This window comes from Alexandromys fortis, unplaced genomic scaffold, assembly GCF_014885135.2.
Source record: "Alexandromys fortis isolate MF-2015 unplaced genomic scaffold, M_Fortis_MF-2015_v1.1 scaffold_0, whole genome shotgun sequence".
Lineage (NCBI taxonomy): Eukaryota > Metazoa > Chordata > Mammalia > Rodentia > Cricetidae > Alexandromys > Alexandromys fortis.
Window position 1 is genome coordinate 3,570,466 of NW_026067949.1, and position 26,637 is coordinate 3,597,102.

The 26,637-nt window shown below is 39.2% G+C and overlaps 1 long non-coding RNA gene across 1 annotated transcript; it reads left to right on the top strand.

Annotated features, from left to right (window-relative positions):
* The first annotated feature begins 9,370 nt into the window (after positions 1-9,370).
* LOC126506596 (uncharacterized) lies at positions 9,371-23,504 on the top strand. The gene is made up of 3 exons (XR_007593265.1): positions 9,371-9,568; positions 20,395-20,523; positions 23,384-23,504. It is a non-coding gene; the product is annotated as an uncharacterized lncRNA (long non-coding RNA).
* Positions 23,505-26,637: the final 3,133 nt, after the last annotated feature.

Genomic DNA, 26,637 nt, shown 5'->3' on the forward strand with positions numbered 1-26,637 from the left:
GTCCTATATCAGCTATTGGGTAGACTGAAGTAGGAGGATTGCAAGTTCAAGGCTTGCCTAGGATATACAGTGATTTCAAGGCCATCGTGTGCATCTTAATAAGATATACTATTTAAGAATAATGAAAACAGAGATGAGGCTACAGTTTAGTTGAGGTTGAGTACTTGGCTATCCTGTGTAAGTTATGAGTTGAACAAATAAAATACATGCCCTAGAGGGTTATTTATATGGCTTTAAACCATGCATGATACTAATGTCCATCACATATTGGTCACTTTCTGTCTGCAAGGCTTTGTACAGATGCTTTGGTGGAGTTTTTTGTTCAATGCTCCCTAAAGCCTATGGACCATTCTTATGCCCTTTCTAAGGATTTGTCTGTGACAGAGAGAGGTAACAAGGTATAGCCAAGCATAGAGAATTTAAAAAGTATTTTAAATTAATTCATTACTTGACAAATTCATATAACACAATCACACAGGCAGTACATTCTGGGCACACTGTTATCTTTCTCTCACCTCCATTAGTGCTCTACTCCTGATTTCTTCCCACCAAGTCCTCCTTTTTCTTTCATATCTTTCTTTTTTGTTTTATAACTTACTGGGTTTAACTACAACCACATACGTGCATGAGTGTGAAGCTACCCACTAGAGCAAGAGTAGCTAACCAGTAGCTACATAACTGAACATACTGGCTTCCTCTCTCTCCACAGCTTCCAGAAGGTCTTCTGGGCAGTGTAGGATCCCATGAACATATTCCCCATCTATGATTGAATGTTTTGAGACCATGACTGCTGTGTTCATATCACTTTATGGGAATATTATATGGTTTTCCTCTCTAACTACTCTTGAACACTTTCCCTTTGGGCATTGCTTGTCAATATATTAGAGCCCAATCTAGCTTTGTTATGCTTTCTCATTCACTGTCACAAGAAAGCTCTGCTTGTTCTCTGTGAATCTAAACAAGTACCATTCAAAGAATGTAAGTAAAGAAATGATCAGATAGTAAAGACTAGGGAGAAGTAAAGGAGATCCCAAGGCACGCCTCAGTTTCTCAGTAGTAATCCAGCACTGATAGTTTCACATTAAGTCTGTCATTTATGGCATATGTTTGTCATCCCTCTGTAATCTGCCATTTACAAATTAAGGGACTGAAATCTGCAAGGCTGATTAGCTAGGTCATTCTACCAGTCTGTAGAAGCAATGAACAAATTAACAAGTATCCAGTTCTGAAACCAGCACTATTTCCAACTGTTAAGTTGAAATTTTCACATTTCAAAGCCTTGGTTAGTCCTAAAAACTTAAGAGCTAGATCACAATACACAAGTACAAAGGAGGGGTCTCCAGGTTGATGGCTTCACAATCTTGCCATATTTTCACAATATACTCTCTGTTCTCTCATCATTTTTTTTGTCGTTCTGTGTGGTAATAGTGATTCCTAGAGATGTGGATGACAGAAGGGTCTCAAAGCCATTTAAAATCATTCACATTAGTTTGCTTTGGAACTGAACCATCTTCCATGGGAAGAAATTCAAAATGGATTGAAAGCACAATATTTTGATCATACAATCCAGTAAATCCAGGCAGAGAATTGCTTATGTACTCCTAGAGAGCAAAGGACTAAGAATTCACTTTGCACAATAGCCCAAGATGGTAATTCTTTATGTGTCTGAGGATATTTGGGGAAGGGAAAATTTTATGACAAACTCAAAAACTTTTCCAAGAGGCTGCTGTTATTTTTATTCTCATCAATGTGCTTCTATTTTATAGTAAGAAACATTATAATTAAAGGGATGAGCAAATGGTACTATGTCCAATATTAACGTGTGTATACATGGAGGTACATGTCTGTGTACCTCCAGATACCATGTACCAACAGATGCTTGCTTGAAGGCCAGATACTGACATCAATTATACCTTTTGGTCTGGTACTGAACCTAAAACTTAACTATTGGGCTAGCATGGCTAGATGCTCAGCAAGCTCCTTGTATCTCCCCTCTCTGTACCCCAATGCTGTGCTGACAGATGTGTGCTGCCACACCTGGGCTTTTGTGGATTCTGCAAATCTAAACATAGTTACTGATGTTTTCATACCCGTTCTGTAATCACTGAGTCATCTCCTTAGCCCATATGTATCCTAATTTTTCATTCCTTTCTTGTCAACCTGTGGCTCTGACTTCCAGCCTCCACTGATCAATTTTGGAGCTACCAGTGATGACAACCATCACTATCGTATTAAGTGAGTTTGATGTGACCCCTACATGCATCCCCTCAAGTCAAGAAAACTTCTTTTTATTGGTCATTGTAAGGTGGTAGTATATTTAAAGCTACAAAAAATTATTGTTATCCTTACTAGTCATGTTTTCTTCCCTTGCCTTCATAAGGCATGTCATCATAAAATGAATCAGAATGAGGCATGTTATCATCCTACTTATCTGCAAGTTGTCAAATGGTAAGTACGGAGTACTGGTTTAGTGTAGAAATTATAGAACATTCACCTTCTCAGCACTTCCAACAGAGATGATACAGTGGTACATTTTCACCTATGATATAAAAATAATTCAAATTGGCTAATTATATTGTGAGCAAACTTGCAAAAAAATGCAAAGTAAGAAAATTAGCCTGCCACATGCAACACTGCAAATGGAAAGAACAACTGCAATCACAAAACTGGTCATTCCTGAAATAATTATGCTATAACTGTGGATGAAGTGATACACATCTCTCATCACTCCCTTAAGATACAAGTAATCAAAGCGCAGCCATGTCAGGTCACTTTCCCAACACCAGGCATACGATCTGGCTTTCTGCTTTCAAATTTATATTCTTTCACCAGACTTCTTCCTTCTGTTACTATAATTGGTAATTTTTTTCTGACCAGCTGATTCATTCTCCTCTATAGCTGATGCACACAGACAAATACACATGCACAGATGCACGTGTGTACACATGCACACGTGCGTGCACACACAGACACATACACTGTATATAGTGAGACTTGCTTATTTGTTGAACAATGAAAAAAATGAAATATTCAGGCTTCCGTGTTTATTTTCTGATAACTCCATTGTTCACTGAGAACATTGTGTTGAATTGTACTCAGTGTGCCTAATTTATTGAGCATCTCAGGTTAGCAGCTCAATACACTGCAGAGTATCTCTTATGTTCTCTCTGGAATTGAGTCGTAGCTGCAGCTCAGCAGGGCAAACCAGCACAATGAGAGAAGCATAGCATATCTGACTAGTCAAGGAAAGGATCAAAGTTCAAAACTCAAAGTGCAGTTTCCTTTGACTGTACATCGCTTTCACAGTATCCTCACACAGAAAAAAACCATAAGAGATCCCATCACAAGCCAGGGTCTGTTGATGCTTACTAAGGGAAGAAGGCCTCATGGTTGGTTCCAGGAAAGCTAAAAAGCAGTCGAACTGTCTGGCCTTGTACTCAGAGAGCCACTGAGTCCACCTTCCTCTCTTGTATGACTTGTGACAACATGATGAGGCTGAGGTGAGGTGACAAAGGGACTCTACTGCCGCTCAAGGAGGAAACCTGGAGAGTTGGAGTTTAATTCCAGCTCCAACTGCTTAGCCACCTGTGTGTCCATGAGCAGGACTACCATACTGTTAGCAATTCAGCAAAGAGACCAGCTTTACTCCCTAAACAACAGTAACAGAATGTCTCACAAACCTGGAAGCTCTATTTCAGCTGCAATATTCTGTGTGCTCTGAACACGATGGAAAGAATATAGTAGGGATGTCAGATACAGTACATTCCTAGTGTCTTTTAAGCAAAGCTGTGGCAGCAACCATAAATGAACCTTTTGGACAAAAAGATGTTGGTAATCACTTTCTCTAAGATCAGTGGGAATTCTTGATACAGGAGAAAGGACAGACAGGGAAGATGGGGAGCCATTTTTCCTTCCTCTGTTGCACAGACAGGGGGAATAAGTATGTCAGCTTCCTGAGTTTCAAAATAAAATCAAAGGATGATGCAGACTTTGCACGGCTTTACATGGAGTTGGCTCAAACAACGTATCTTACAGAATAACTCCAGACCTGGTCCTTATTTGGTCTTCTGTCACACACACCCTTTCTGTCCTCCAAGGTCTCTTATTGTCATGCTAAATCTTATGACTCAACTTGCCTAGGCTGTGGAGCATTCAGACATTTGGTTAGTCACTGTGTCATCTGTGAGGGAGCTAAGAGATTGGATGGGTATTTAAAGTGGAAGACTGAGTAAAAAAAATGTTTTTCTCAAAGATAAGGTAGCAATCCAGCCTATCTAAAGGAGAATAAAAGGAAAGATTAAGTCAGAAAGCAATCTCTTTCTCTGCCTCTCTGCCCATGAGCTGGTGCATGTCATTTCCTGTCTCTAGATTCTACTGGAATGTAGATGTACACCATTGGCTTTTCTGAGATCCAGCTCATTAGCCTTGACAGGAGTTTTACCCCTGCCTTCCTAGGTCTCTGGCCTGCTAACTGGTTATCTTCTAAATGTTAGGTTCATGATAACACAAACAGTTCTTTTAGCTAAGACACATGAGTTGCTCCATTGACCATTTCCATCTCAACGCCTTTGATTCTCTTTGTTTCAGAAAGCAAAAACTCATGGAAATTCTAGCATGTTTCAGGGTGGTAAGAGATCGATGCATGAGAAGTTTTCCTCTTCCCACCTTTGCAGCCTGGTGAGGGAGGTAGACACAGGAGCAGATGGCTGCAGTGCAAAGTAAAGAGGGTCATGGGGACCCTGCACCCTGACTTCATCCCTCGGTCTCCTTAGCAGCATCCGGCTGCAGCGTCACTTACTGAATTACTGGTCTTGCTTCCTCAGCCCTGTCCCTCTCCCCTAATCTTGGCATGGATCTTCAGCCAAGACGTCTCCCCTAATGATATTTCTGGTCTTAGGCACTGATGTAATGACAGCCGTGAAGAATGTTCCATCCCAGAAAGGTCAGGGAACGGTGTAATCCACAGACCAGCAGCCACTTTGCACAAAGCCCATTGCTGAAACAGACTTTAACCTTTCCAGCTTCACCACAGGCAGGCTGCAGATCCTGTAGCCTGCCCGGAGCTGACAGTAATAAGGGAGGAATGGAGATGAGAATCATTATAGAGAAGACCTCATATCAGATATTACACTTCTCCCTGTCAATCTTAGCAAACATTACCCTGAGTGTTCAGGGGCTGCATTTATTGGACAGCAAACAGATGATTAAAATGGGTAATGCTACAGCTCACATTACAGAAATGTAAAAAATATAGATTGTATATGTGTCAGCCAAATCCTCCCTTCATGTTATGGGTCTGAATGAAAAGATTTGGCAACCAGGATCCTAAATTTTTAAGCACATGCTTTCATACAGACACTTTTAAGAACACAGAAGGCATAAATGTAATGAATCTAAATCTGTCATCTTGGGTCACCTACCATTTATTGAGGGAAAATAAGATACAAACAGGGCTGTAATACATTGAAACCTTCTTCAGTATATAATTGCTTGGGAACACTTGGATGAAATGGCTTAAGGAAGGTTAGCATTAGAAATAAACAAGCTTTAGTCACAGTACATCTGTGTTTTATTTACATTGGGGGGAAGTAACTGTTCTGAGCTGGTCACTCACTTTAAAATGGGACAATAGATAATTTGTATCTACCTAATACAGTTAAAGAAATGGCAGGGGAGGGGCCTGGTGAGGGAAGTCCTTCTGTATATGTTCTGCTTTTATTGGTTAATGAAACAAACTGCTTTGGCCTGTGATAGGGCATAGTAGAACAACGTGTGAAAACTAAACTGAATGCTGGGAGAAAGAAGGTGGACTCAGGAGACACCATGGAGTGCCAGAGTGGAAAGATGTGAGCAGCCAGCTGGGACCTTGCTGGTAGGCTACAAGTCTTGTAAAATATAAAATAGTTAAAATGAGTTAACCAAAGATATAAGAGCTAGCTAGCAATATGCTTAAGTGTTTGGCCACAGAGTGATTTAAATAATATAGTTTCTGTGTGATTATTTTGAGTCAGGGCAATCGGGAAACAAACAAGTAGCCTCCTATTACAGATTGGAGCCCAATTTGTAGTAGGAAGGCTGTTAGTTCATTCGGGGCTGCTCAGTCCTGAAATAATCACAAAGAAATCTGTATTTATTCCAATACTGTTTGGCAATTGCTTAAGCATATTTCCATCTAACTCATATCTTAAATTAACCAATCTCTATTGTTTTGTACTTTACCACAAGGCTTGTGGCAGCTCAAGCCTTTCCTTTCTGGTGGCTACATGGTTTCTCACTGACTCCACTTTCTCTCTCTGTCTCTCTCTCTGTCTCTGTCTCTCTCTCTGTCTCTCTCTCTGTCTCTCTCTCTCTCTCTCTGTGTGTGTGTGTGTGTGTGTGTGTGTGTGTATTCCAGCCTGGCTATATTCTGTTAAGCCATTGGCCAAAAGCATTAACCAATAAAATTAATACATATACAGAAAAACTTCCCACACCAGGGACCATCAATAGTATCATTTGGGACCTTGATGTTATCTCTGTCCTACCTGCCTGCAGTGTCCTGTCCTGGCCCTCCCTCTGTGTCCCTTCTGTGCTTCATCACATCTAAGACATTTCATGTTTGTCCTTGCCACTGACAGAAATTAATAAAGTCACTTAAGCCTGTATATGAGTTTTCTTGCTCAAATTAAGTCTATCAGCACCTCCAGCCTCATGAGTTGTGACACATGGCCACTGAGGTGCTGCCATCATCCTGGTAATGCTGTGCACACCATGGAACCCTCTGAATGTCTTCCACACCTTAAGAAGGGACATTGGGAAATGGATTGCGAGTTGTAAGTGAAGCTGATTCCACAAACTTAGTTGTGCATGTTCAGAACGTACTTCAGTTTTTAATTCTTCTCTTCTTGTAATGAAATAAAATGACTAATTTTTGGAGCAGTTGGTTTCAATTTATGATCTAGGCTCTGGAAAAATACGTGTCCATCATGCCAGGGAGGAGCATGGCGGCAGGAGCAGAAGCAGGAGGCTGAAGATCACATTGTCCCCTTGAATGTGAAGCAGAGAGAATGAGCTGGGAGTCAGTGAGTTTATAAAACCTCAAACCTCTATCTATCCAGCAACATACCTTCTCCACCAAGACTTTACTACCTCCCACCACTGATAGCCAAGTCCTCAAATACCTGAGCCAATAGAGGACAATTCTTCAATTTGTTTCAAAGCATTTATTACTGCTCATGCTATAAAAATCATTAGGATATTTTATCTAAAACCACAAGAAAAAAAATAAAGTAAAACTGCCCTTTATAGACTACACACTCATCCCATTGAGTTTCTTTTTATTTGGGGCTTGGTTTGGCTTGGTTTGCATATTAAATAGTTCAGCACTTAGTTTATCTATTTAATATGGTTCCCAAACTAGGTAGGTAGCATTAAGGAAGAGGAGAGCAAAGTCAGATAAGGAAGGTGGGCAAAGAGAGAACACTTAGATTTTACTAATAAGTAACCAAAATCAATCCCAATTGTGTTTGACTCCTGGACCTGAACACTAAAAGGGGAAGAGTATGTTCTCCAAAAGTTTATGATTTTTATAAATAACAGAAACCAGTCTCCAACATTTCCATCTCAAAGCCTAAATAACCATCTTATCATCTATTGGTTCAGAGACTTAAAGGATTGGAACAAAAAAGATATAGAAATGGTGAAGACCTTTGTGTATGTGTGTGATATGTGTATGTACTTTGTGTGGTGTGTACATGGTGTGTATGTATTATATATATATATATATATATGGTTTCTGTGTGTATATGTGCAGTCTGTGTGTATGTGGTGTGTGTGGTAAATATATGTATATGTGGGGCGTGTGTACATGTGAGGTTTGTGTGTATGTGGGGGGTGTATGTGGTGTGTGTATGTTCATGTGTGATGTGTGTATGTGGTGTGGTGTGTGTGTGTTTTACTCTGTGTGTGATTTATTTCCAGAACTCAAAGAGAACTTACTAAGGAAATTTCAGCAAGCCTGAAGCATTAAGATGGCAGGCAGCAAGTTAGGTCAGGAGAAGCTCCTGGAGCTGCCTGAGAGAGGAAAAAGGACTGCTGAGAGGCAGATTAATCCAGAAGCCTTGAAGAACTGATCGAACTGAACATTTCCTTCATTGTCTTTGTCCAGAGGCTTTAATTTCAGGTCCAATAAAGTCCATAAACTACCAACGACTGAAAAGGAGACATGGCTAAGTCAAGAGAGAAAATCTCAGTTCCTCTTAAAGTGGCTGCTACCAGAACTCAAAAGTTTATCACTGCTATCCTTTGGCACTGGTGAATTCACCATTAATTTATGTTTTTGATATTCTAATGAAGACATATCTGTCACTATATCATGACTTTGTTATTTTTAGTGTTTTATAGCTAGAATTAAACTTAATCCACATTATTCTGAATTACCTTTAATGAAAAAGAAATAATGTCTTGGAAATGATCTGAAAACCAAACCACAATCTTAAGTCATCTGTGGTACTGTGGTTTAGATGTCCCTTAATGCTCCATGTGATGAAACTGACCTAGAAATAAATTAAGTTCACTGTTGTGTAACTTCCATGGTAATCCTTATGAGAGGGCTATTATTATGAAAGGAATGGATCTGTGACTGCTTACATCCACGTACAAACTTCTGCTATGATATGAAGTCATGTTCCTCCTAACATCCTCACCAGAGGCTAAGACAATCACCTTGTACATACACATACCTTACATAGTTCATCTTGTACTATGAACTTCCCAAACTTCAGATATAGCTTCATACTCATCTAGTCTTAGGTATTTTGTTTAGCTAATAAAATGTTATTATAAAAGGCCAGAAAGAAAGATTTTTTTTATCTCAGCAACCACAGAAGAGAAGGCTACTAAATAGTCCAGATGTGTTTAGCAGGCAATATATATGAGACTCTACTTGTTTTTACAATATGTGTACATAGAGTTTCAAATAATTTAAAATTTAAAATCCAAATTGCTGACATTAGATAATGTACTGGCTTAACTGTCAACTTGATATCACCTTAAATCAGCTGGGAAAGAATTCTTAATGATGTATTATCAAGGTCAGTTTGACTTATTATAACATCTGTGGGGTTATCTTGTTTGCTAATTGATATACAAAGAAGCCATTTTGGAGAACACCATTCCATAGGCTTGAGGATTCTAGAATACACAAGATAAGAGAAAGTCAGATGAAACTACGCAAGAATGCAATGCAAGGACACATTTATTTTGTCTTTCCTCTGACGGTGGATGTGAAGTGGCTAGCTGCTTGAGTTTTCACTTTGCTTTGCCCAAATAAAGGACCATAACTTGGAATTGCAAGCCAAATAAATCTGTTCCTTCACTATGTTGTTTTTTGATCAGGATATGTTATAGCAACAAAAATGAAATCTGGATAGAAACTGGTCCTGAAGAAATAGAGTTGTACTGAATTTGATTTTGCAAGATCAAAAGTGTCAAGAAGACCAGCTAAAAACAGCTGTCCCAGGCAGCAGGGTTGGAGTTCATGGAGAGAGGCTGTGAGAGGCCATTGGTGAATTGTAATGGGGACTCTAAGGTAAGGGAGATTACATGACAATTGAATGTCCAGAAAAAAAGAGAGCTGTGGAGGGAGAAAGAGGCTGACCTATCAGGGAGGTTGTATGTTCTATGGATTGGAGCTGAAGAACTGGGGGTACCCAAGCCTTTTAGGGTCCAGATTATTATATTATGATTCAGTACCAGATACTGGACAATGAACTACATGATTTGAATTTACATCGTTAGATAATTTGTGTAATTGTTTTTGTATCCTGATTCTTCTTTTTGGAATAGAATGAGATGTTGTTGTTGTTGTCTTGTTTCTTTATAGATGTTTATCATTAAGTAAATTTGGACTTTTAAAGTGAGTTTTGACTTATAAATATTCCTTAGAATGTGAAAACCTTAAAATTTTAAAATTGCACTGTGTTTATATGTCTAGTTTACAAGAAATGGATTATTCAGGTTAATTTTGAACCTGACAAAACTTACAAGGATGTAGGAAGAGAGTTTCAAGACACAATTGTCTTGATCACCTTGGACTCTGGGAAAGTACTTTAAGATATTTCTTGATTTTTGTTTGCTAGAAGAAGACACAATTCATTTTGGGAACAGCATTCCCTAGTTAGGGCTTCCAAAACTATGTAAAACAGAAGACCCCTAGATGAGAGCCTGCAAGGATACATTTAATACATTGTTGCTCTTGACTGCTTGAGCTCCTGCCTTGACTTCCTTGAAACGAACTGTAACTTGGAATAATAAGTCAAGTAAGATCTTTCCTCTCCTATGTAAATTCTTGCCTGGATATTTAATCAAACAAAGGGATCTGAAACTAGGATAGGCGGAGTAGTTCAAGATGTCATCCATGTTAGGAGTGACTTTGGCTACTTTAGCCCCTCTACGGCACATACCATCGCAGTGCCAATTTGATGAAAGCAGGTCTGCAGGAACTTCAGGCTACTCTCCTTGTTCCCCTGGTAACAAACACAAAGACAGCTTTTTATGTTGCTCTCCTTTATCATGATGGAAAAATCTTTAAAGTCCCTGGCAACTTTTTCTGAGGACTAGTTGGCGAGAACTTTGTTACGTGCCTATACAGAATTGACAATCAGCAGCAATGACGTGAATGGCAGAACCAACTCCGCTCACAGGTGTAGAGTCAGTTCTGACAATTTTGCATTGTATTTACAGGAGAGAGAGAACAGTGAGTCTTGTGAGGCCTAGTCGGACATTCGTGGATTCTGCAATCACAGTCATAGTTTACTGACTTAAGTCCTCAAGAGTCTGTGGTTCTACTACTAGCATCTCTATAAGTAAAAATACCAGGAAGTGGCATGAGGTTGTAGCTAAGTGCTAGAATGCTTGCCTTCAATGAACAAGACTCCAAATTTGACTCCCAGCACCACAAAAGCAGAATAATAACAACAGCAACAAAAAATGCTAGTGGAAGAAGTGTGCTACATTTTCTCAAAGAACAAGCAATTATATATATATATATATATATATATGTGTGTGTGTGTGTGTGTGTGTATATATATATATATATATATATATATATATATATATATATATATCTTCCTGATGAGTCAAAAGGTGAGTTTAAAAGTAAACCACTAAGTAGAACGCAGCTAAAACCCCAGGACAACTGGATCGGACTATAAATAAATTTCTCTATTCTCCCCATTATACTTTATAAAAATCCCTCAGGTTTTGTATTCGTGCCAAGGAAAAGGCAGGGGGACATTATCAATTAGCCTAAAAACATTCCAGAAAGGCTGCATTGCTTCAAAGTCTGAAAGTTGTGTAGCTTCCTCATAGCTATATACTGTCATTTGTGAGATTTGAGTAATAATAATGTATATTCATGATGTTTCAATGGAGTTCTATAATCCTGGACAATATAAACAGTAAGTGAATATTTAAAATCTTCCTACTACTGCTTTTCTTATCTAGGAGAAAAAGCAATACAGGACCCATTATTTCAGCAAAGTGAGTGAGACCTGTTTTGTGTATTCAACAGATATTTTCGGGACAAATACACAAAAGCTATACAATAGGTCAACTTAATCTTTTCATTTTGAACAAGTAGCTGTGACTATACATTTAGAGTGAAATGGAACTCAAGGCTGAGCATGAGATCATCTTTGCTCTGTTCTGTGCACACATGAAAAACACAATGAACATGCAAACAGAATCCTACTGCCAACAACAGGACAGTGCAGGTAACCAAGTTCACCCTGGAGTTAAATATATGAAACTGCAGAGGCCCAACAATAGTATTTACATCCTGGCCACATGAATTCCACCCCTTTCTTCCTACCCCTGTCATCTGCACCAAAACTCAGCCAAACAGGTCCTCAGTACCAAGCGGTCTATGATAGACGCTCAAGCTCATGCTCACATTCCTTCTCTCTTTACACAAGTCAGCAGTTTTCCTGCTCACTAGCTTTGAAAGCCTGTGTTTCTCTACGACTCTTTGCTCCACACTCTAAAGATCATTAGTAGGCAAATATCACTGAATTCCCTGGAGGTATTCATGGGACAAGAGCCCTTACTACACATTCTGTGCTAAATCTGAATGCTGGGTTGGCAGAGTCCATCTGTGAGCATCCCAGGTCCTAAATGGACTTTTCAGGTTCTTTCTTCATGTCCTAAATTTAAGTGAGCCAAAGCATTCTACTTGTCTATGTCTTTTTAGGAGCCTCTCTGCTTTACATCACACACACACACACACACACACACCCGCGTGAGCGTGCACCACAGAGGGTGGAGAAGAGAGGGTGTCTCTGTTCCTTATTGTAAATAGCATAGATGATTCATGGTCCAGGTGAGTGACCTAGACCCTTGCATGAAAGTTCACATTGTCACACACTTGCTTGAAGGCACACTTTGCTATTGGTGTATAAGAAATAACTACTCAAATAGTGACTAGAGAAAGACAAAATGGTGATTGCCAGAAGAAAAACACAAAATGTGAGTCTCTTAGACATAATGAAAAGTAGTCACCAGGAAAACAGTATTGTTTTCTCGCAAGGTGTGCAGAGGGTGTGAGGAATAAATTGGCCAGTGCTGACAGATTAATGATAGTGGCATCTGCTAGGAGCAGATGGTGGTTCCCAGCATCCATGAAGATGCTCCTGTAAGACGCACACCTTGTCATCAGATTCTGCTATTGAACAACTCCTATTTTCAACTTCCAGTCCCTTGTGTATTGAACTTCAGCAAACAATCATGCTCTTGACAAATGCCTAAAACACTATGTTAGATTGAGACTTCTCCACACTGGTGAGCTTCTCAGAGGGTGAAATTCTGAAGACTACATTTAGGACACGGGTTCTTGCTTCATGCTTCTATTATATTAACAGCAAAAAGAATGTGATTCATCTGTTTATTGGAGTATTTGAAAAATGCAATTTTCTCAATAACCTGTACTCAACTGAGAAATGATGGATGTTTGTATGAATGGGATAAACGTGCATATCTTCAGTGCCCTTCTAACTCAACCCCAATGTAATATCTTCTGTCTGTCCACAGACTGCCCCTCACAGTGTAGTTCTGGGCCTAGAATCTTCTTATGAACTGCAATGTCCACCTCTGATGTCCATAACCATCCTTTTGCCCTGTCTCATGTGGTGGCATTTCATAAATAATGCTTGACTGAAGATCAGAGAATAAAACAGTTTCACTGCTCAGTCTTAGAGACCAGGCAGTGGTAACACATAACTTTATCCCTAGTAACCACACTAGTTGTCAAAGAAACTGGGTGGCTCATGCCTTTGATCCCAGTGGTACACGCCTTTCATCCCAACCCTAGAGAAAATTATAAAACGGGAGGAGACAGCTCTCAGACACAGTCTCATTCTGAGATTCCTGAAGAAAGGATTGCCATTTTGGACTGAGTTTGAGAGAAGAGCCAGTAGCTAGCTACTTTGCTTTTCAGATCTTCAGGTTGAACCTCAATTTCTGTCTCTAGGTTTTTATTAATCGTGTTTAAGTCTGGTAATCACTGACTTTTCCTGCCTGACCCAGGGGAGAGGGAGTGGATAAGAGTGCTAAGTTTTCCACACATGGAAATGCACCAAGGTGGCTTTAGATGCATAGACCTTTACAGCCTGCTCTCTGATATATAGAGCTATAAAATAGTCATATGCAGTACTTACTAAACAGTCTCTGAAAACTCTCTCTCTCTCTCTCTCTCTCTCTCTCTCTCTCTCTCTCTCTCTCTCCCTCTCCCTCTCTCAGGGGCAGGTTCTCACTCTTTGGTCCATTCTGGACAGCACAGTGATCCTTCTACTTCAGCCTCCTGAGTAGCTATAGCTAAAGGTCTATATCAGCACACCTGGCTCTGGGTGAGCACTGGCTTGATGCAGGCAGTTTCCCACACACTTGTCCATGCAATCTCATTCAACCCTTCTGTTAGAGGGGCAAGAAAAGTCATGTAAGTCTGTGCACATTGATGCTCAGGACATTGAGAAGATGCGGTCGATGCTGCGGATGTTTTCTGCTGGCACTGTTGTTCCAATTATGCGACAGTTTGAATGGCTCCATTCGCAAATTTGAGAGTTGGAAACTTAATCATTAAAGCTGAAGTTCTGGGAGATGATGTCAAGTTAGAGTATTTCAGAACAGGGAGAATTCTGGGGGTGGGATGGCTTCTTGTTCTTCTGCCATGAGATTGGAAGCAGCTCTTCCTTCCAGAGGATTCAGCACCCAACTTGCCAAAATTGAAGAGGAGGTCAGGCCCTCACCAGACACCAAACTTGTGTGCATCTAGTTTTACACTTTCTGGCCTCTAAAACACAAAAAGAATATATACTCTCAGATGTCTTAATTTATCTCAACATTGACTAAGAGAGGTGCTACTTTTGGTTACTTTGTTGATTGGTCTAGGGATGCTGTTCACAAAGCACCAGAGGCTGTGCTTGAACAACAAATACGTACTTTCTTATAGCTCTAGAGGCTGAAAGTTTAAAGACCAGAGTTCACAGGACTCATTGTCTCAATGTTTCTCTCTCCTTTCTCCATAGTCACCTTCTCTATTCTTCCTAACAGAATCTGTGCAAATATCCTCTTCTTTTTGAAGATGCCTCCTAAAAAGATCAGTACAGACACGTTCAGTGTGCTTCTCATCCTGCTGGTGCATTTAAGTTTGAACTTTTACTAAGGACAAATTTATTTGATGTTCTCTGCTTTCCACATTTGTTAAAGAGTGAGAAGCAGTCATTCGCATAATTGGATATCCTCTTATTTATTAGCAGACATTTAATGTGCAGAATGATGGCTCTGTTGACCTTCTTATGTATGTATGCCATGTACTTTGATTTTTTCATACCTGCACCCCATTGTCTTAGTCTGCTCACCACAAGCCCTCTTGCTGGCCCTAAACAATAACCTTCTGGTTTCAAGTCTTTTTCGTTTTCTTGACGTATAAATTCCACATGAAATTTTTCTTTTCTCAGCCTAGTTTATCTTTTAATGCAATAATTTCCAGTTCCATGCATATCAATACATCCCTATACTCAGGGCAGCCAGGAAGTGAGACATTTATTGTTAAGCTTCCTTCATACCCATAAAACGTAAGTTTAACATAAAATATTCAGTTTTATTTACACTTTTATTTCAAAATGAATGTCTGTTGGTCTGGGGTTTGGCTCAGTTGAAACACTGTCTGCTATAAAAGCTAGAGATCTGAGTTTAGATCAGGTGTATTGGCCTGTCTATGGCTTCAGGTTTGGCAGAGAATAGAGACAAGTGGATCCCTAAAGCCCACTGGTCAGTCAGAATATCTAAACTGATGAAGTTTTGGTTCAAGGAAGACCATGTCTAAAAAGATAAAGATGGAGAAAAACTGAGAAAAGATACCTAGCAAACCCTGAGCTTTCACTTACACTTGTGCATAACACACATACACATACTTATTCACACACACTAAAAAAATGCTTGTTTGAGATACTTTATAAGTAACAACTACAAAAAAGGAAAAACCTTCAATATTAATGTGCCATCATTACCATTTAATATATATCCTCTATTTTTGCAATATATACATATATGTATATGCATATAGCATATATATTTTGGTAATATATATACACACTACCAAAAACACTAGATGATATATATTAAAATGATAATTATGGAGCATTAATTTTGAACATTTTTCCTTTCCATATATATAATGTGTATATATAAACACTTTACACATATATATATTCATACGTATATATGTATATATATGGAAATCACTTTCCATATATATCTATGGAAATATATGGAAGGTGATTCTAAATTTTACCAGCTATCCTTGTTACTTTGTCATCAGTTTAATATGCACTAGATTCATCTTGGAAGAGGACTCTCAGCTGAGAAAATGACTCCATCAGATTGTCTCCAGTCCAATCTGTAGGGCATTTTCTCGACTGGTGATTGCTATGAGAGGTCTGAGCCCATTGAAGGTGGTGCCACCGACAGACACATGGTCATAGCAGAACAAGTCACTAAGCAGTGTCTCTCCATGGTCTCTTCTGCAGTTCCTGGACAGATAAGCCAAATAAACCATTTCCTCTCAAGCTGCTTTGGCAACAGTGTTCTCACAGTAATAGAAAGCAAAGTAGGACACCAACAAAGGACACAAGCAATATGTCTGAGCCATTACCACATGAGACCAAAGGATGATAAATTCGATTGTCCATAGACATCATATTCCACCTTGCTGAACTCCAGTCCCAAGAGATGACTCAAACATACTGATCCAGAAGATTTGAAATCTGCATATTAAAGTCATGTGATTTGACTAACCCAGGATCTGTCAAGAACACATGTACAAAAGTTTTGAGATATACTGACTCTGGCATGGAAGTTTTCTGCAGATAAATAAAGTTATTATAAGTCTACACATCTTGTGTTCCTTGCTTCAAGTAAAACATGAGGACCTTGTGATTCTGACAACTCTATGTTAATATGAAGAGTTTAAATTTGGAGTAGTGAACCCAAACCAGGCATCCCTAAATTAAACACTAATTGCAACAAAAAGGTAAAGTTCAAATGCTTGCTTCTTTCTCTTCTACCTACCAGCTAGGCAAATGAGACAGTGAAGTCAGGTGGTTAGGAGACTAAACCCTGGTGAGGAAAAGTAACTGTACAGGAAGAAAGAAATGACCATTGAGAGATGGCTCAGCTGTTAAGAGCACTGGCTGTTCTTCCAGAGGTCCTGAGTTCAATTCCCAGCAACGACATGGTGGCTCACAACCATCTGTAATGAGATCTGGTGTCCTCTTCTGGCCTGCAGATGCACATGCAAACAGAACACTGTACACATAATAAATGAATAAATAAATCTTTAAAAAAAAAGAAATGACCTTTGAAGCCTTGGCACTTCAATGTGTTCTCCTCCTGGGGAGACTTTCTCTCTATTTGTCTCAGCCTCCTTTCTAGGCCCTGTTCAGTTCCTAAATGCTGAGCTCTCTGAAGCAGAGGAGGTGTGGCTATAGTAGGCTCTGTCATTCTATCTGTGGTGCAGCAGAATGCTCAACTCTATTTCTTTAGGTTCAGCTCATTGTTACAGGGCAAACACTTAAGATCTCTGATTCTAATACAGCACTCTTTTACAGGATACCAACCTGCCTGGGAACTGGCAGTAGTCTGTGACCCAGGCCTTAGTGCAATGGACTAAAAGTCCATGAGAGAACAAACACAGGCTTAGGAAGTGAAGGAACAGTTGTAATGGCATTTAGATTTATATCCTTGTTTCTAGAATTTTTACTAGATTCACCTGTTCTCTTATCCCTTCAACAGATGATTTATTCCATGACGACGTCTCCTTTATTTATAAACTACTTTGAGTTGCATCCTTAATCATCACAGTGAGTCCCTTCCTGGTCCAATCTTCTGAACCTGTGATCTTTGTGTTGTATGGGTATGGTAGAAGGACAAGTGTTGGTACTATTCAGTCATATGAAAGTACCAAGTTTTTGACACACACAGATGCAGATTAAAACCTCATTGTCCTACTTAGAAGTGTGAACTTGGGTAAGTCATTAGCTTCTTTATGCCTTCCTTCGCACATACAATCAAGACACTTCTTTTCACAGGATTTTAATGTGGCTTCGGTGAGGTCCTGTGTTAGAGTGACTAATACGGAGCCTGGAGCCTAGTGTATACCAGTCACTCAATCCCCACTCCACACTCTGAGTATTAGGTCTACCATCATTCTTCAGTGTGATAACTTAAAAGCCAGACCAGAAGTTCCTTATTTCTAATTTTCTTAACTAGAACAAGATGTAGCAGACTAATAGGCAAAATAAACATGTTTTATAAATATATTAAGAAATTTTACTCAACAACCATTTTATTCTTGTGTCAATATCAGTGATGGAATTGTTATAAATAATCCTAAAAGAATATCTTTTCTTTAGTGTTGATTTTCATTCTGTATGCCATCACATGTATTATTTCATTCTAGATTTATCGTGGCCTTCCAGTATAGTTAATGAAAATATCATTCCCACAAACAGAATGAAATCATATGATCTAGCTTTCTTTAGTTAAAATCAAAATCATTCTCATGGGCCAGGCACTTTACATGTGCTGGAGAAGGATGAAAGAAAACCAGGGTGTAGGATCAAAAGATGTGTCTGAAGAAATGAATCAGCTATTAAGGGTGCTTTCTGCTCTTTCAGAGGACAAAGGCTCAGTCTATGATAACCAATGGCTGTTCACAACTGGCTGTAGCTCCAGTTCCAGTGGATCTAATGCCCCTTTCTCGTCTCCACAAACATTAGTCACCATGTGGTGCATTACATACATAAAGGAACATATTCACATATTTAAAATGAAAATAAATACTTCTATTTAAAAGGGAGGCAATAGAATGTATAACCATGAGGAAAGGAGGACCCAGAGGGGCTCATACTGTATAGCAACAACCAAAAAAAAAAAAAAAAAAAGCTAAAGTATATCACTGCTCTGGGACCACGGCCAAAGCTGAAGACAAAAAAATGATGCTCAGAAAATGTGTGATGGAAGACACATTCGGTATTGTGTATCCCACTCTGCTTCAGCTAATATTTCATGCCATAGTGAATTCTATTTGTAATGGCACTAGGTTAAAGTTTTGAAGAAAAAAGGTGAAATCAAAATATAGAAAATCACTCAGTTTTTGCCTTGAGAGGTGCATGCCAATTTTCATCAGAATATAAATAAATTCAATAGAGTTTTTGAATAAAACTGAGTATTGTGAAGTCCTTCTGCCAATACTAAAATTCTGGCCCTGCTATCTGTCATCCATCAGAAGTGTGTGTGTGTGTGTGTACTTGACTATGCTGTGTCTCGGCTTCCTCAGTTATAATGCATTCCTTGGTAATACAAACTTCATGGATATAAAGTCTAAAGGGTATAATTATCCCACATCCCTTGGCATAGTGGATGGCACAACAAAGGTATTCAGTGATTATAGCATTGAAGAAGTTGTGGGTCAGGATAGAGAAAAATTTCTCTAGATCCTAGTGCAGGGAGATCCTGGACCTCTGAAAGCAGTCTATGACCCCTTGACTACATTCTTGCTTCTGCTGTTCTAAGCTTAAGGAAAGATCTCATGTCTAGGTCATTGCAGTAAGTCAGGATAGAGCAAGTTGACAACCTTGAAGCAATTCCTTTCATTTCTTCCCTCTACTTTCTTAAGTGCTTAGCCTTACTAATCCTATGGGAGATCAGGGAGACCACAGTTCAGCACTGTGGTCTAGATGTGTTCTGAAGGATTCTCCTATAAGTTTATTTTCACAGGGGTGGAAAAACAAGTAGCCTGCCTAAGAAGGTTCAGAAGAAGATTCTTAGCTCATCTGTTACTCCTGTTGACAAGCAGTGTTTCTATTGATAGTAACTAAACTGATGAATATCTTTCATATCACCATAGAACCTTCATCTGGTGATGGATGGAGATAGAGACAGAGACCCACACTGGAGCACTGGACTGAGCTCCCAAGGTCCCAATGAGGAGCAGATGGAGGGAGAACACGAGCAAGGATGTCAGGACCACGGGGGGTGCACCCACCCACTGAGACAGTGGGGCTGATCTATTGGGAGCTCACCAAGGCCAGCTGGACTGTGACTGAAAAAGCATGGGATAAAACTGGACTCTCTGATCATGGCGAACAATGAGGACTGATGAGAAGCCAAGGTCAATGGCAAGGGGTTCTGATCCTACTTCATGTTCCGGCTTGGCCTAGCCAGTTTGGATGTTCACCTTCCTAGACATGGACGGAGAGGGGAGGACCTTGGACTTTCCACAGGGCAGGGAACCATGACTGCTCTTTGGATAGGAGAGGGGGGGTGAGAGGAGTGGGGGGAGGGGGAGAAGAGAGGGGGGAGGGGGAGAAGATTGGGGGGAGGGGGAGGGAAATGGGAGGCTGGGAGGAGGCGGAAACTTTTTTTTCTTATTCTCAATAAAAAGAAAATATAAAAAAATATAAAAAAAGAATATTTCTTGTGAAAAACTCCATTGTCCATTGCTAACCACACTTGTCAACAGAAGAACCAATTTAATGCTATGCACACCACTCAACACTTCATCAGGGCTATAAATACATTATGCTCATCGAACTCTTTCCTGTGAATCTTGATGCTTGTTTTTGAGAACTCAAAGTCCACAGATTGATCATAAACCAAGTTTGCTGGAGTCCTAACTATCAAACCAATGGCAAATGGAATTCATTGAGAGACTTTTTTTTTCAGGTTAAATTTACATTCTAGAAGAAAATATACAGCTGACCTTATATTCATTTTAAATCCATCAGTAACCATTGCTCATTTCCAAAAAAAAATAAAAATAAATGTTTGTTAATATAAAGCATTCTTTTCTTTTCCTAGAAAAAGAATCATGGAATGTGGATACCTCAACCAAACTGAAAATACATTAATTACTTTTCCTTGATATCCATGGAATTATCAGGAGTAGAAGAATGTCTGATTTTACTTCTTGATACAATATTTATGAAGGTAAGAGATACCCTTATCTGTCAAATTAGACACTGTAATTCAGCAAACACTTTACCTTCTGGAACGTGAATTTAATTGGAAGATTTGGGCTTGGGCAGTTCTCACAAAATTACTTTAGATTGTGATCTCTGAGATTTTACTTTTATGTCATCTCCGCAAAGGAAAAACATCAATTCTAACTTCACCCTAAAGTGTTTTGACTTTTCACAAGTTGTGTGACAATGGTTTGATTCATTGATGCAGATTTTAAAAGCCCTTGACATTTTCAAGCAGATATTATTTAAAAAAAAAAAAAAAAAAAACCAAGTAGCAGCTGTTGGCTTTTATGCAACCAACCTTCAAATAGGTTTTAGTTTTTTTTTTTTTTTTCTTTCCTAAGTTTCCAGTAAGGTCTGAACGCACTTTGCAGTTTGGAAAAATAGGCTATTGTTGCAGCTTCACATAGAATCACACTGAACCTTTGTCCTAAGCAGAGTGTTTGGCAGATGTTTCTGTGGTGACTTTAGAAGCATCCTAAAACAGATTGTCAAAAACACCCCACAATAAGGGCAATGGTAAATCCTTCCTCTCCTTTTCTCTCCTGCCCCACACCATCTAGTCAGGGTGAAATAATGACAGCTGAATCTCCTTGTCAAGTGCCCTGGGAACTACAAGGACTTGCATTTACTGCAGAGCTTGTAAAACTTCAATCTCCTGTTTAATAAGGTGGGAGGAGGTAGGGAGAGGCATCCCACTGAACTGGGAGCTTCTAGGATTCATTCCTAGCAAGTCTCACTCTGTGGAGTTTATAGATGTGATTTGATGCCTGGTGGCTTTAAGTTCTGTGAGTCTTTTATTATGACATTGTTTTGTTTTCATACTGTGGCTTGAAGGTTTATCGCCTCTAAAACTCATGCAGAATTTTTATTTGTCATTCTGACAGCCTTAAGAGGTGAGATCGTTAAGACAAGATTAGGTCTTGAGGTTGCCACTAATGGGTGGTTTTGGGGCCCCTATAAATAAGGGAGATCTGCCTGCTCTTTCCATCTCCCACCTCTCCCCATCTACCAGGTGACAATGGAGCAAGGAGAGCGCCAGCAGATGCTTGAGCTTTGACCTTGGACTTTAAATCATTAAGTCTGTGGGAAAGGAATTCCTTCCTATTATAGCACATCCAGTCTTAGTTTCTACAGAAGCCAGAGGTGTTAGATCTCCTGGAGCTAGTCTTACAAAAGGAGGTAAACATCCCAATATGGAAGCTGGAGATTGATTTGGGGTCCCCTGCAAGAGCAGCACATGTACTTTACTGTTGGACAATGTGCCCATCCTCACCCTGAGCCTTTATAGCAAATGTTAATTTACTTTCTGCTGTGTTCTATGACAGAAGACCAAAAGTGGAGTCTTCATTCCTTAGAAACTTCTAGATCTCCTTTATCCTGGTCTGTGCTATTCCACATACTTCGGAAGTTGCAGCCATGATATTCCCCAGATAAGATACCCTCAGGAGAGCCCACTGTCATCAGGACAGATTGCTCCAACTTCCATTGGATGAAAAACTTGCATCTTCTGATTGTATCTATCTCTCTAGTGATTTGACCTAAATTACTTTTCTTTCCTTCCTATATACTGACACAGATCTTTATTTTCTTGTTTATTTTCAATTTTTGACATGCAACTGTAATACAGAGAAAAGTATTTTATATATGAATATACTACACTTTGATCATATTCACCTTATCTCTTACTCTTTGATCTCCTTTTTCACCTTATATGAACAAAAAGTTACCACATGATTATGAGGTACAGTGTGGTAATTCAATATGTGTATATATTGTGTCTTGATAAATATCAAAGTAATTTTTCTACTGTCATGATTGATTTTTGTATGTAGAGCCTTTGCTATACATTCTCTTAGTTGTTTATTAAGCTTATAGTAGGCCTATGTGAACTACCATCCCTGTTATGTAGAACACTGGAACTTAGTGCTTCTGTTGAGCGATGTTTTAAACTCCTCATCCAACCTCCAACTGTTCCCTCTCTGTTTCCAAGGTCTATCAATCATTGCCAAATATTAATATTGATGCTTGAAAACACTTGAAAACAGCTCCAACTTATTGCTTTTAATGTATGTCCTCGAGTCCTCATCAACAGATAGAAGAATAAAGTAGCGCTGTAGAGTTCAGGACCAAAAACTATATTTAATATTGTTGCTGCCAACAATATTGTTTTAAAAAGCATTAAAAGGAATGCTCTTACTTTGTGTGGTGGTGGATACCTTTAATCCCAGCACTCCAGAGGCAGATACAAGTGAATCTCCACGATTCCCAGGCCAGCTTGGTCTACACAGTGAGTTCCAGGCCAGAGGACTACGAAGTGGAGCCCTGTCTCAATGAACAAAGAAACAAAACAGGATGGACCAAGTGAGGATGAGAGATAGTGAATGGAAATGTAACTCAGCATTTTAATTGGTCATTTACTCTTCATTTACTCCGCTTTATCATGACAGAAAAAGAGATTTTTGTGTCTGGTTGTAATTTCTGAAGAACCAAGTAAGGTAATAAGGGAAGACTGAATAAGCAAAAGAAGTTCATGTTTATGGGAGACTCTTTCCTGTAAGTGAGATGACGTTATCCTTTTTGCCCTGTGAAATAATTATTTGGGTCTAACATTTAATTGCCATCTTAACCAACGAACACTCACTTTGTGAAAGTTTTTAAGCATGTGATTTAGTATAAATTGTTTGTGTCTACGTGTGTTTCTTTTTCTTACTAAAGCAAATATTTTTGATGGGCAGTGGCAGTTGTCCTGAAAGTCACAAGAAATTTGACATTTCACAGAGACGCAGGAAGTGATTTGATTCATTTCTCTGACTTTCAATTAGTTCAGGTTCCTCAAGCATCCAGTAAAACAGTTGCCAGCAACTCCAGAGCACGGCAAAGGGCAATCCTATCATCTTTACCCAAGGTATTATTAAGCAGTTTCATGAAAATGTACTAATTAACAAGCCAAGCCACCAAACTGGAAGAGATTGCAAAAATCCATGTAAGTGAGCAGGGTTCCAGCTGGATAACCACAGAAATATGCACTTGAGAGGTCTCAGAATCTTTGAAAGTATGCCTGATAATAATAATCATGAAAACTGGATTGAATGTTAATTTGCAATAGATAAGCACAGGTAGGAATTACCATAGAGGAGAACCCACACCTCCTCCTTAGAAAGACCCCAGAACCACCAGGAAGGAACCCAGGGGCACCTGAGAATCATCTGCAAACAACCATTGCCTGAAAGTACATCAATGGCAAGTGTATGTCTGGCATTCTAAAATTTTGTGATTTTGCAATTCTATGTCATTTTTCTATAACAATAATTAACTATTAAAAGAGCTGCAGTCATGTGCACATATATTCAAATGTGGGGACACATGTAGACATCCTTATGAAACCCTTCCTAGTTACAAAGCTGCTTTCAGTAAGATTTCAGCTTTTTAGACTCATATCTCATTTTACAGAAGAAAATGATGCTTGCGGGTCTTGAAAGAACCTCTGGTAGATATCACATGGGTGGCAATCTTGGCTGATGCACACTGTTGAGGAACTAAAGCATGGTGTGGGCTGTATACATGCTGGGGCCAGGCATACAGGAGAAAAAAGCCAGAGTCTATGACACTGAGATATTTATGGTTTAATGTGGGAGGGGAGCACACACACACACACACACACACATACACACACACACACACTAATTTCAGTATGATATTTTAAAAGTCAACAGTTTATCATATGTTTTTGTTTTGTTTTGTTCAAATTGAAAGGACTGAGTGCTTGTCATTGGCTAGGTTTACAGAATTGCATTCTGGGGAAGGTGCTGTTTGGTTTAGTTCTGAATATGCAAAAAAGTAAAAGAACATTTTGTGTAGGATGGAACCATAATAAGCAAGGTCAGGTGGAGTTAAAGCAAGAATCTAGATAGGAGGAGATGAGGAGAGGCGGGCTGGAAGAGCAAAGGTGAAGACAGAGAGGAGAGGTTAGGGCCAGGATGCTCTGCTGCACTTTTTTTTTTGATTGATTGATTGATTTTCATTGAGCTCTACATTTTTCTCTGCTTTCCTCCCTATCTCTCCCCTCCCCTTCAACCCTCTCCCAAGGTCCCCATGCTCCCAATTTACTCAGGAGATCTTGTCTTTTTCTACTTCCCATGTAGATTAAAACTATGTATGTCTCTCAGTTTCCTCATTGTTGTCTAGGTTCTCTGGGATTGTGATTTGTGGGCTGGTTTTCTTTGCTTTATGTTTAAAAACCATCTATGAGTAAATACATGTGATAATTGTCTTTCTGTGTCTGGATTACCTCACTCAAAATGATGTTTTCTATTTCCTGCAAAATTCAAGATGTCATTATTTTTTCAGCTGTGTAGTACTCCATTGTGTAAATATACCACATTTTCCATATCCATTCTTTGGTTGAGGGGCATTTAGGCTGTTTCCAGGTTCTGGCTATGACAAATAACGCTGCTGTGAACATGAGGAAGGTTGTTTCCTAATTTTCTAAGAAATCCCCACACCAACATCCAAAAAGGATAAGCCAGCTTGCATTCCCACCAGCAATGCAGGAGTGTTCCCTTTACACCAAAACCTCTCCAGCATAAGTTGTCATCAGTGCTTTTGTTCTTGGCCATTCTTATAGGTGTAAGATGGAATCTCAGAGTTGTTTTGATTTGCATTTCTTTGGTGACTAAGGATGTTGAGCATTTCCTTAAGTGTCTTTCTGCCATTTTAGATTCCTCTGTTGAGAGTTCTCTGTTTAGGTCTGTACTCCATTTTTTATTGGATTATTTGTTCTTTTGATGACCAATTTCTTGAGTTCTTTGTATATTTTGGAGATTAGACCTCTGCCTGATGTGGGGTTAATGAAGATCTTTTCGAATTTTGTAGGCTGTCGTTTTGTCTTGTTGACAGTGTTCTTTGCTTTATAGAAGCTCTACAATTACAGCAGGTCCCATTTATTAATGTTTCTCTCAGTGTCTGTGCTGTTGGGGTAATATTTAGAAAGTGGTCTCCTGTGCCAATGTGTTCAAGTGTACTTCCCACTTTTCTCTTCTGTAAGGTTCAGTATGGCTGGCTTTATGTTAAGGTCTTTGATCCATCTGGACTTGAGTTTTGTGCATGGTGATAGATATGGGTCTGTTTTCATTCTTCTACATGTTGATATCCAGTTATGCCAGCATCACTTGTTAAATATGATTTCTTGTTTCCCATTTGATATTTTTTCTTTTTTGTCAAAAAATCAGGTATTGATAAAGATGTTTAGACAGATTTCAACTGAAGAGAGAAATCAGTTATTAATTTGAGAATGTGTACCTTGCCTGCCTCAACATTGGTGAAGTAGTGAAAGCCTAGGAACAAACAAAAAGATGAAGAAGTTACAGCAATCAGTCAACAAGGGATCAGTTTGGAGAAGTGAGTTTACTTCAGACCCTTTCAGCCAATTGTTCTTCTTTCACAGTTTAGTCCCCATTTCCTCTACAGACTGGGCTCCCCATCTCATATGCAAAACATACATCAGAGAAGGATTGGAGCATAGAGGTAAGACCTGAAGAGATCTGGGAAGGAGAATGTTGACAGAGACTGCTGTTTCATTTCCGGCTGCCCAGACCCAAACTAATCACACAGAAACTGTATTAATTACAATACTGTTTGTCTTATAGCTTAAGTATATTTCTAGCTAGCTCTTACATGTTAAATTAACCCATTTCTATTCATCTGTGTATTGCCACGTGGTTGTAGCCTACCGGTAAGGCTCTGTCCAGCATCTGTCTCCCGTGGTGTCTACATGGCATCTCCCTGACTCTCTATATATCTTTTCCAGCCTGGCTATATTTTATTAAGCCATTGACTTAAAAACAACTTCTTTATTAACCAATGGCAATAAAACATATTTACAGTATATAGAGGGGAATCCCAAATCACGAGAGTCTTTTGAACTCTGGGGGAAATTACAGAGGGAGGTTTGTGAGGGCTTCAAATGCATGCGTATTGACACTAAGTACAAAATTGAAATGAAACAACCCCATAGAATATTTGCCACAGAAGCACATATCATATCATTAATGTTCAAATAGCTTTTACAAATCAAGTA